The 9,594-nt window shown below is 41.2% G+C and overlaps 1 pseudogene; it reads left to right on the top strand.

Annotated features, from left to right (window-relative positions):
* The first annotated feature begins 4,954 nt into the window (after nucleotides 1-4,954).
* Nucleotides 4,955-6,104, top strand: LOC148803682 (pentatricopeptide repeat-containing protein At4g13650-like; annotated as a pseudogene).
* Nucleotides 6,105-9,594: the final 3,490 nt, after the last annotated feature.

The following is a 9,594-nucleotide window of genomic DNA, read 5'->3' as shown; positions in this document are numbered from 1 at the left end:
CATGGTTGCTTCGTCTCTCTCCTATCGCTTAGCGAATTTTTTCGTACGTTGTGCATTTCAGAAGCTGCAAGCCTGCAATAAAAAAAAAGAAACTTCTCAATTATGAAGTATCGGGTAATAGATGCCATTCATAGTGGGAGGTAAATCTCTCAAATGTCGAAACTCGGTCTAGAGGCAGTAGTTTACCTCTATCAGTGGTGTAAGTCTACTTGGCTAGAACATTATTAATCCACGTACTGGTCCACAGGCATACACATGAGAATTCATTCCTATGGCAAAGGGTATACATGTTTTTCTTATTTATATGAATTCTATGCAAATAAAAGAAATAAATACAAATTACAACATTAGCTGCAACCAACCAAAACAATCTTCAGCAATTATTTCTTGAATTTATTTAATTTTTTTGGCTACATATCTATCCTTAAATGAATTCTATGCACAACATGCAACACTATCTGCCATTACCCAAAAGAAAAATTCTTTAGCAATTGCTTCTTTTATTTATTTAATTTTTCTTCACTATAGGGGGCTATACATCGGGGGTTGCCCATTCACCAGCACCACCGAACCCCGCTACAACCAACAACCAAGCAAGAGACTTTACCAGGCACCCTGCAATAATTTCTTTTATCTATAGGATGATTTGCCATATACTTGTATTAGAAAAGGATTATATATATAGAAAACTCCATTGTTTTCCTGCCAGTCTCCGACTTCGAGAAGATGGAGAAGGTGGCCTCTGCTGGCACTGTTAGTATTATTGATCAAAAATAAGGAAAATCTAGATATGAGATGTGAACCTGTAATACCCATCTAGCCATGAATGATTGGTAGAGCTTCGGTTTGCAAACTTCAGAATTATCTCAATTACATTCAATTATTTAAGACCAATTAGGAATATGGTCCACTTTTTCTCTTTTTGTTTTTTTTTTAGAATGCCAAATATTATCCACCTCGAACCCAGGTGAGGGGATAATGAATGTTTCATAATGGCTGAGATTAGTTGCAGTTCAAATTTCATTACACACTGGTGTAAATGCATGGGAGTGCAAATATGCTGAATGTAAATTTTGATTTACGTACTTTTGCTTCATATATGATTTTGTCTTATTTGTTTGTGAGAAATAAAATAGAAAAAAACAAATAATATGCTTCTCACAATCTCACCTCATATGAAAGAAATGTAGATGAGAGGAGGGTTATTTGTTTTGGAAGGAGTAGGAAGCAATATGATGTGATCCCTACTTTATATGAGAGAGAATAATTGAGATAGGAGAAAAGTGATGCTAATGTTTGCAAATTAGAGAAAAATACACATTTTGTAGATGTGCAAATCATAATTACAAACAAAACAGATATAAAACTGAATCAGATGCAAAATTTGTATCCAGCTCAGATTTGCACGGCAAATTAAGAAATGGTGCCTATATGATTGTTGATGTCTAGAGGGAAGAAAAGGATTTCTGTTTTATTTTTCAATTGTATGCAAATAAATAAAGCTTAAATCTTAAAATGTTTTCCCTGTAGCTGTAGGATTTCAAATAGTTATAGCCTGACCCAACAGACCTGGATCGGTGCATATAAATACGCCTGTCTGAGTGTCTGTGGACATAGCTCAACTCCACCTTTTGACATCACTATTGTTTTAGAGAATTTTCAGCCTTTGGCCTATGACGAGTAAAATATCTCATCAAAATAGCTGGATGACCAAGAAATTGACTTGGCCACACGGCTTCCCTCCCATTTGAGGAGCATATATAGGTTCAAACCTTTGTAAAGACAGAAAAATGTCAATCAGCTAGTTCCCTCCCAATACATGTATCAACCGATATATTGTATTGGGAGCATTCCGATACATCCTTACAGAGGGTGTATCGAGATTCTGACCAGTTCAGGGGTGGAGTGGTCTTAAACCAGCCCCCTGAACCAGTTTAGAAAAAAAAGTTAAAAAAAAAGGATCAATACTATCAGACGTATTTAGAACTCTCCTGTTGGTTATAGCGAAGACTGGACTGAATTCCGGCTGTACCTAGGTTGGGGGGTTATGTCTTGGGACCGAATCACTGCTAGCTACCATCAACCTTTTGGCAAGCAACCAAGGGCAAGGCGTCTGTTGCCAGGCTGCTTTAAAAGAAAAAGAATAGCTTGCATGTTCACCAGTGATGTGGTAGGAAGAATTCTTGCATCTTTTTTGCTCCTTCTACCAAGGTACTTCAGCTTTTTTCATGGTAGATGATAAGGTCATATCTCGTTTTTTTTTCCTTGAATGTTGGATGGTATGAATTTAACATTACGGTAAAAATACTAAAAAAGTATTAGGAGCGAAAGTAAATTCTAGAATTACCATACATGTAACCCATCTGATGATGGGCCATATCCCAATCAGAGAAGCAATTTATACATGGCAAGTAATGGCATCTAAGGTCCTATTTGGCATCAATTCTGAGGATTCTTATAGAATTCTTTTAGAAAAGAATGAATTCTGAGAATCATGGTGGTCTTATTTGGCACAGTCATATTCATTCGATTCCTGAGGATCACCAGCTCCTTCCACTTTTTCTCAAATCCCGATCACTCAACATCAAAGAAAAAAAGAAAATAAAAATAAAGATAAGGAAGAGAAAGGAAGCGAAGAAACGAAGCAACAAAAAATAAAAATAAAATGAAATAGGATACAAATTGCCTAATGTATGTCGGCTTGACAACGACCGGTGTTGCAGGGGTCCAGCCATCTTCGTCCCGGACTGTGTTCTTGAGCAGTGGTAACGGGGGTATATCCACGGGGTTGATGAGGTGTAAGCTTCGTCGAGTCACTTGTTGTACTCAGATCTGAGACCGATAAGAGAGCAACCTTAAAATGATGAATGTTATCTGGGGGGTCGAAATTCTGAAAGAAGAAGAGGTAATGATGAAGGGAAGGGAAGAATATCAAAACCGACCGAAGGAATGAGGAAAGTGGGCCGCTGCAAGTTCGGCGGTGACAGAGGTGGTCAGAACTGAGAAGAAGACAACTCTGCACAACTGGAGCTTTTTCACAATGTTATGTATATTTTTTAGCACATTTACCGAAATACCCTCTCTCTCATGTGGCTTCCTGTCGCTCGTGTTCGTTATTTAGAGATTACCGTGGCGAGAATCACGTTTCTGAGAAGTGAACTGTTTTCACTTATCGGAATCTCATTTCTGGAGGGATTTTTTCATCCTGTTTCGAATGAGAATCAATCACTAGGTTACCCACACATGATTCTCGTTCTAAGAATCACCAGAATCAGTAGAATCCCTCCCGAGGAGTGATGCCAAACGGGGCCTAGATTTGGGAAAATTGATGCTAGCCCAGTATTCAAGACTTTCAATTTGTATGTCCCACCTAGACCTCTGTTAATGGGTTGGGTAGTCCAATGGACAGGCCTGGCCCAGCCTGTTCTTAGTGGGGCTTAGACATGAATTTTGGCCATGGGTTTGGGCTCAGGACCAAAACATAATATCCAACTTTTTTCAGTCTGGATTTGTGTTTTCTCAAAACAGTCTAGCTTCGATAATATTTTTGGGTTTTGAGGTCGTTTAATATAAAATAAATCAATTTTATTATTGAGAAAAAAAAATTTTTTCCCAATTTCTTGTTTGGGCTTTGGGCTTGGGCCTGGACTTGGACTTTATATGAGGGATGAACTCAGGTTCAAGATTTAGTTAAGCCCTATGGTCGGACCAGACCCCGTGAACAGATTAATCCCACGTAAACACTAGCACATACGGTGGAACGAGAATTAGAATTCACTGTTTTTTGAAACGACGCTATCATAGTGCAGGGCTAAAACCAAAAATCATGGCCTTAATGCATTCTAGTGGCCCCACCAAGATGTCGCTTCATATAATTCAAGATGGGCCATGGCAACACACAGAAGGTTTTGATTTAGTTGTTTCAGCCGAGCGCTACGACAGCAAATGTGGTATAGTTAATTGCACTGGCACTTGGTGGAACACGCCCAGATGCCTGCGTTTCTGACGATTGGGTATGTGGTGGTAATGGCTGGTCTATTGACGCTCTCTCAGACCCTTTGCAGTTTGGCTACCTCAGGCTCAGGGAGTGGATGTTCCTTAAGAAATCAATCGTGTGATCTCAAGGTAGCCCACTTTATCAACCCCTTGACCAGTTCTTAGGATTCATTAACGGCTTGCTGAGTTCTTTGATGATTAATTGGTTTGGGCAAAAGCACTGCACAAGGTTTGGGAGTGCTTAAAAATAAGTGTATTCAAAATTAGTGCTTATTTGGGTTATTAAGCATTTATTAGTATTTGGGAAATAAATTCGAAGTAAGTGTTTATTTTAAAAATAAGGGCTTATTTTTTAAGCCCAAATTTCCACCTTTTTTTAAGTGTTTATACAATAAGTACTTGTTCAAATTTTTTCTTTTAAAATTATCTCTAATTGATTTTTAAAATACGAATTAGAAAATTATCCATACTAGAATTTTATAAAAACACTTTTAAGAAAATACTTTTATTAGAGAAAAAGACTATCAAATACCCAATACAAAATAAGTGTTTATTTAAAAATAATAATTACTTTCTGCATCTCCTTCCACATGAATGTGAGAAAGATTGAGCTCTACTACCATCATCAGGCCTTAAAAGCTTTGACTTCAGCAAGCTTAGGTTCCGTGTTAAGGGATCTTAACAACACAGGCGATGAAAGCACCCATGTGATCTCTAATTATTAGGAAAATTTTCCGATAGATACACTATACCTTAGGCCGAGTGCCAATTTAGTACCCAAACTTTAAAATGCGACATTCTAGTACCCGAACTTTCAAAACGCGACAATCTGGTACCTGTCATTAATCAGTCATTAAATGGCACATGAAAAGACAAAAATACCCTTAAAATATAATGTAATTTTCGTTATCAACCTATCCGCTAAAATCAAAACCAAAGGCGCTTGCAATCGCAAGCAATGCGATTGCAAACAAGAAGTCTATTAAGCTTTGCCCGATCAATTGTCGCCATTGTTATACCAAAAACAACAACCCGAGCTTCTTTATCTTTTGCTTTATTGGAGCTGGATGGAAGTTATCACACGGGTGTGTTCTCCTACAATTGAACGATCGATAACTTGATAAAATGTGGCCGTCTTGATTCAGCCGTTGAGATATTTGAAGCAATGTCTATCTGTGACATCGTCTCCTGGAACTTGGTAATAGCTGGTCACACTTGCCATGGGTTTCTAGACCTGGCCCTTGATCTCTTCAAAGAAATGGTTTCTCGAGGCCTTAGAGAAAGCCCGTCCACATGTTCTTCAGTTTTGGGTATTTGCATCGATGTTGGGTTCTATCGAGAAGGCCTTCAAGTTCATTGCAGAGTGGTTTTGCTTGGGTTCAACGCAAACTTGTTTGTTGGCTCCGCACTGATTGATTTGTACCTGCAAGCTTCATATCTTAACCCTGCTATGTGGTTGCTCAATGAATTGCCTGGTAGAAGTTTAGCAACGTGGAATTTTTGTGGGTTCTGTCAATTGGGTCGATCATATGAGGTGCTAGGATTCTACTTGAAGATGAAATCAAATGTTGGGGTTGATCCAAATGGTGTTACTTTTTTCTATTTGATATATGCCTGTGCTCGACATAGAATGGGTAGAGAGGGCCTCAAGATGCTTGAGACCATGATCCAGGAGGGCCTGAAGCCAGATGCTGTAACATTCTTGTCTATGTTAATGGGTTGCAGTCACTCAGGTTTGGTGAGAAAAGGGTAATTAATATTTGAATCAATGGAAACCATCCATGCCATCAACCCAGATAGGAGGCTTGTTAGAGGAAGCAAAATTGTTGCTAAAATGCTCACCAGTTAAGGGTGATTCAGTAATGTGGAGCTCCCTATTGCATAGTTGTATAGTACACCAAAATGAGAAAGTAGGAAGAAGAGCTGCAATAGCTTTGCTGGAGCTTGACCCAGACAATCCTACGGTGTTGTTGTAGGCATCAAACTTCTATTCTGAAATTGGTGAGAAAGAGATGTCCATGAAAATTAGAGAATACAAGGAAACAAATGAAATGAGAAAGGGGACAGGTTACAACTTTATTGAGTCAATCAATCATGGCTACTCTTGACATCATGTGCAACCACTTACTCCCAATAGGTTCACATTATTTTGCTGCAGGTATAGTTATTAATTTGTACAGTCAGTCACAACCCAAAAATCATACTGATGGCATATGGTATCATCATACAATCTGTGTTTTAGCTCATTCAACCTCAAGCAAAATCCAGATGACCTACCAAAATTATTTCCCTCTGCTGACCCAGAAGTCGGCCTTTACTGTGATGATAATGAAGTCGATGCCAACAAATAAGATATCCATCCAAAATCTATAACAGGGAAGGGAAGAATTTGTTGTGTTGCGATACAGAGGTGGGAGTTTGATAGACAATGGCCATCGCACCAAAGGTCACCTTTTTTTCTTTGAGCCTTCATCATCTATGCATAAAGGCACCACCTTCTCTCGCACCGAGATCTCTATCGACCAATTCCTCGGCGTGCTTCTAGTTCAGAACCTTAACGTCTGTCTCTAATGGCCATTGTTTCTTCATTCTGTGCCAGCGGTTTACAGTTCAGGCGGAGGATAGCAAGCGATAAGCAGACTCTTCGATTTTCATCTAGACTTTTGAGAGCTTGAGATCCATTTTATTTTCGTGAGAAAGAAGATAATGAACAATGTATTTTATTTTAAAGGTAATTTTGACATTTTAAAAATATTAAATCACACATGAGGTCATGTGATATACATAATTGACGGTCCATTAAAGATAGGTACTAAATTGTCACATTTCAAAAGTTCGGGCACTAGATTGTCGCATTTTAAAGTTTGGGTACTAAAATACCACTCGACCTAAAGTATAGCGTACCTGATGAGGCACAAAATATGCCCACCAATAGATGAAGCATAGAATTTGTTCACTCCCTCTTGTCTGATGAGGTGGCTTGGACTGGGTTCAATCTACGGTGAACCGAGCTGAGGGTTCGAGTTGAGATCTGTAGAAACGAAAAAGAGGCTAGAGTGCCTAGGTAAAGTTTACCTAAGAGGACACTCTGATGCTTAAGTTAGTGAGTGGTTCTATCAAAGAAATTGGGAGAGAGTGAGAGCTTATGTGTGCCTACCTTTTGGAGTGGTCCTGGGGGTCTTTTTATAGCTACCAGAGGTTTAGGTGCTATTGGGTAATGTCTCTGAGCCTTGTATAGAGTTGTTTCCTAAATTCTGGGGTGTACTAGTCAGTTGATTTCTAGATCCGTGCGGCAGTTACAGGTCACCTGCTGGTCTTGAGGTGGTCAACTCGATGGACTACTCCCTATGTTGTGGTTACAGTGCTTACGCGGGCAATGCCTTCGGGACTGTTTCGGGCGAGCTGGTGCTGTCAGAGGATTGAGCTCGCCCTAGCTCAGCCGCATACCAGATATTGACTGCCACGTGTTACTTTGGCAAGTTGCTCTGCTATGCTGAACGCTATGGATTGAGCTCGCTCTAGCTCGGCCGTGTACCTGATGCTGGCTACCACGTCTCGAGCTGGCGAGTTGTCTTGCTAAGTGGGATGTTGTGTTGTTGACAACGTCCATGTGTCCACCATCAATTAGGTTGACCAAAATGCCCCTCATCAATTGCCCCCCACTCTCGGGTCACTATTTAGTAGACGAAGAGAGTAGAAGTTCTTGGGGCAATTTCGATTTACTCTCAGGTTTTGTTCGCCTTTTGAACCAGGTCGATTCAACTCATGGTTGTCGGTTATGCTTAGTTGGTTCAACTCGTCCGTTTTTGCGCAATTGATGAGGATGGCGGGCTTTTTAAATTTTGAAAATGTGCACCATTTTTCAAACTCCCACAATTGACGCGCGTGCCTGTTGGCAGCTCTCAACACCCTGTCGGGTGCAGGCGCCGCTCGGTCGTGGGAGACATGCTCCTGTCACGTAGCTTCCAAATCTGGATTGTTGACCTATTTCCCGTGAGCTTTAAATATGGGGGCCTTCGAGGTCCCCACCTTGTCACTGTTCTTTGGCTTTTTCTGAGGATAGGTGTGTGGTGAGAGTTCGGAATTTCCTAATGAGGCGAGCTCTATTTTCCGTGGGCGAGCTATTTTTTCTTCCTTTGCCAAGCTCGACGGTTGTCATTCCGAGTCCTTCATAGCGTTCTCCTGGTGAGTACTTCATTCTTGACATGTCCCACAGTTCCGTTGAGAATAGGGTTCGTTGTAGCAGGTCAGGAGAGGAATCTTGCTCCTCAAATGAAGAATCTTTCGAGGTTTTCTATGATGGGGCTATGGTGGGCAGACAAGAAGAAGTTAAGGCTGCAACAGCTTAACTTGGGGGGACAGAGTTGTTGGGGGACGAGGTAGTATAACTGTGTCATAGGTATGAGGTCCCAGATGAGTACCAGTGGATCATGCCCGGTCCTGGTCGTTATCCATGGGAGCATGGCCCAGAGGATTTATGTGTCTACGAAGAGTTTTTGGCGGCTGGCCTTCGTTTTCCCCTCCATCCCTTCATCATTGCAGTCCTGACGAATTACTGGGTATCCTTGGGTCAACTCGCTCCTAACAGGGTTAGGACGCTAATTGGGTTAATCAGTTTGTTCCATCATCGTGGCTTTCCCCTGAGTATTAAGGCCTTCTCGGCTTTAATGCACATGAATCGGGTTTCAGTTCCCTTTTGTTTCTATCTCCCCTTTCGTAATGGGAAGAAAATTTTTAACTTCCCGAATGAGGTTAGGAATTGAGGCATCATTTCTTTTTTCTTGAGAAGGCAGGTGGTTGGGGCTGTAGTATTGCTTGGTACAATAGTCCTCAAAATGTTCTTGAGTGCAAGGATGACAAGTTGTGGGTTGTCGTTCAGCAGCTCATCCGAGAATGTGTTAAAATTGAGGATTTTCTAGCCGAGCCGATGCTCGTGCAAGTAGGCTTGAGCCGAATAGGTGGGTCGAATGTTTGGCCACTTATTGCACATTCAGTTCAGGTCGCTTGTCTATTTATTTCTCCCTTTGATTTGGTAACTAATATTCTTTCACTTTTTTCAGGTATGGCGAGCTTAGCTTCAATGGTGTTTGCTGATACTGAGTGGAGATCTTCCTACAAGAAGCGTCGAGCTGAGCGCATGCTATCAAGGGGTGGAGCTTCTTCTTCTGGGACTCCTCCTATTGTCGACCTGGAAGGGGAGGGGGATCCAATGCTTACTGAGTAGGATTCTTTTGATCCTGCACGAGTGGCAGGTCCTCATCTTTCCGACGTCCCTCCTTTTGTTCTCAGTATTCCTGATGTGAAGGTGATTGATCAGTCGAGCGATGCCTGGGTGGTGCTTCAGATTGGCAGGGGAATCCTTCTTCTAGCGGAGGCCGGAGCTCGGATGACCCAATGCATTATCCATGTGCCTTCCCCCTTCGTCCTTCTTCTCTTTTTTTTTTTTTTGAAGTGCCTTACTCCCGTCCTTTCCTTTTATAGGCGAACTCTTATGGCCAGGCCTTGCTGGATCGTGCCTACTCCAGCTAGAAGGAGTGAGCTAGTCTGTAGACTAACGTAGGTTTGCTTAATGCTGAGGTGTAGAAGCTCAAGCTGGAC

The sequence above is a fragment of the Nelumbo nucifera genome, chromosome 1 (assembly GCF_055504915.1).
Source record: "Nelumbo nucifera cultivar China Antique chromosome 1, China Antique-T2T, whole genome shotgun sequence".
NCBI lineage: Eukaryota > Viridiplantae > Streptophyta > Magnoliopsida > Proteales > Nelumbonaceae > Nelumbo > Nelumbo nucifera.
The sequence above is the reverse complement of the archived record's forward strand: the minus strand, read 5'-3'. Positions and strand labels throughout refer to the sequence as shown.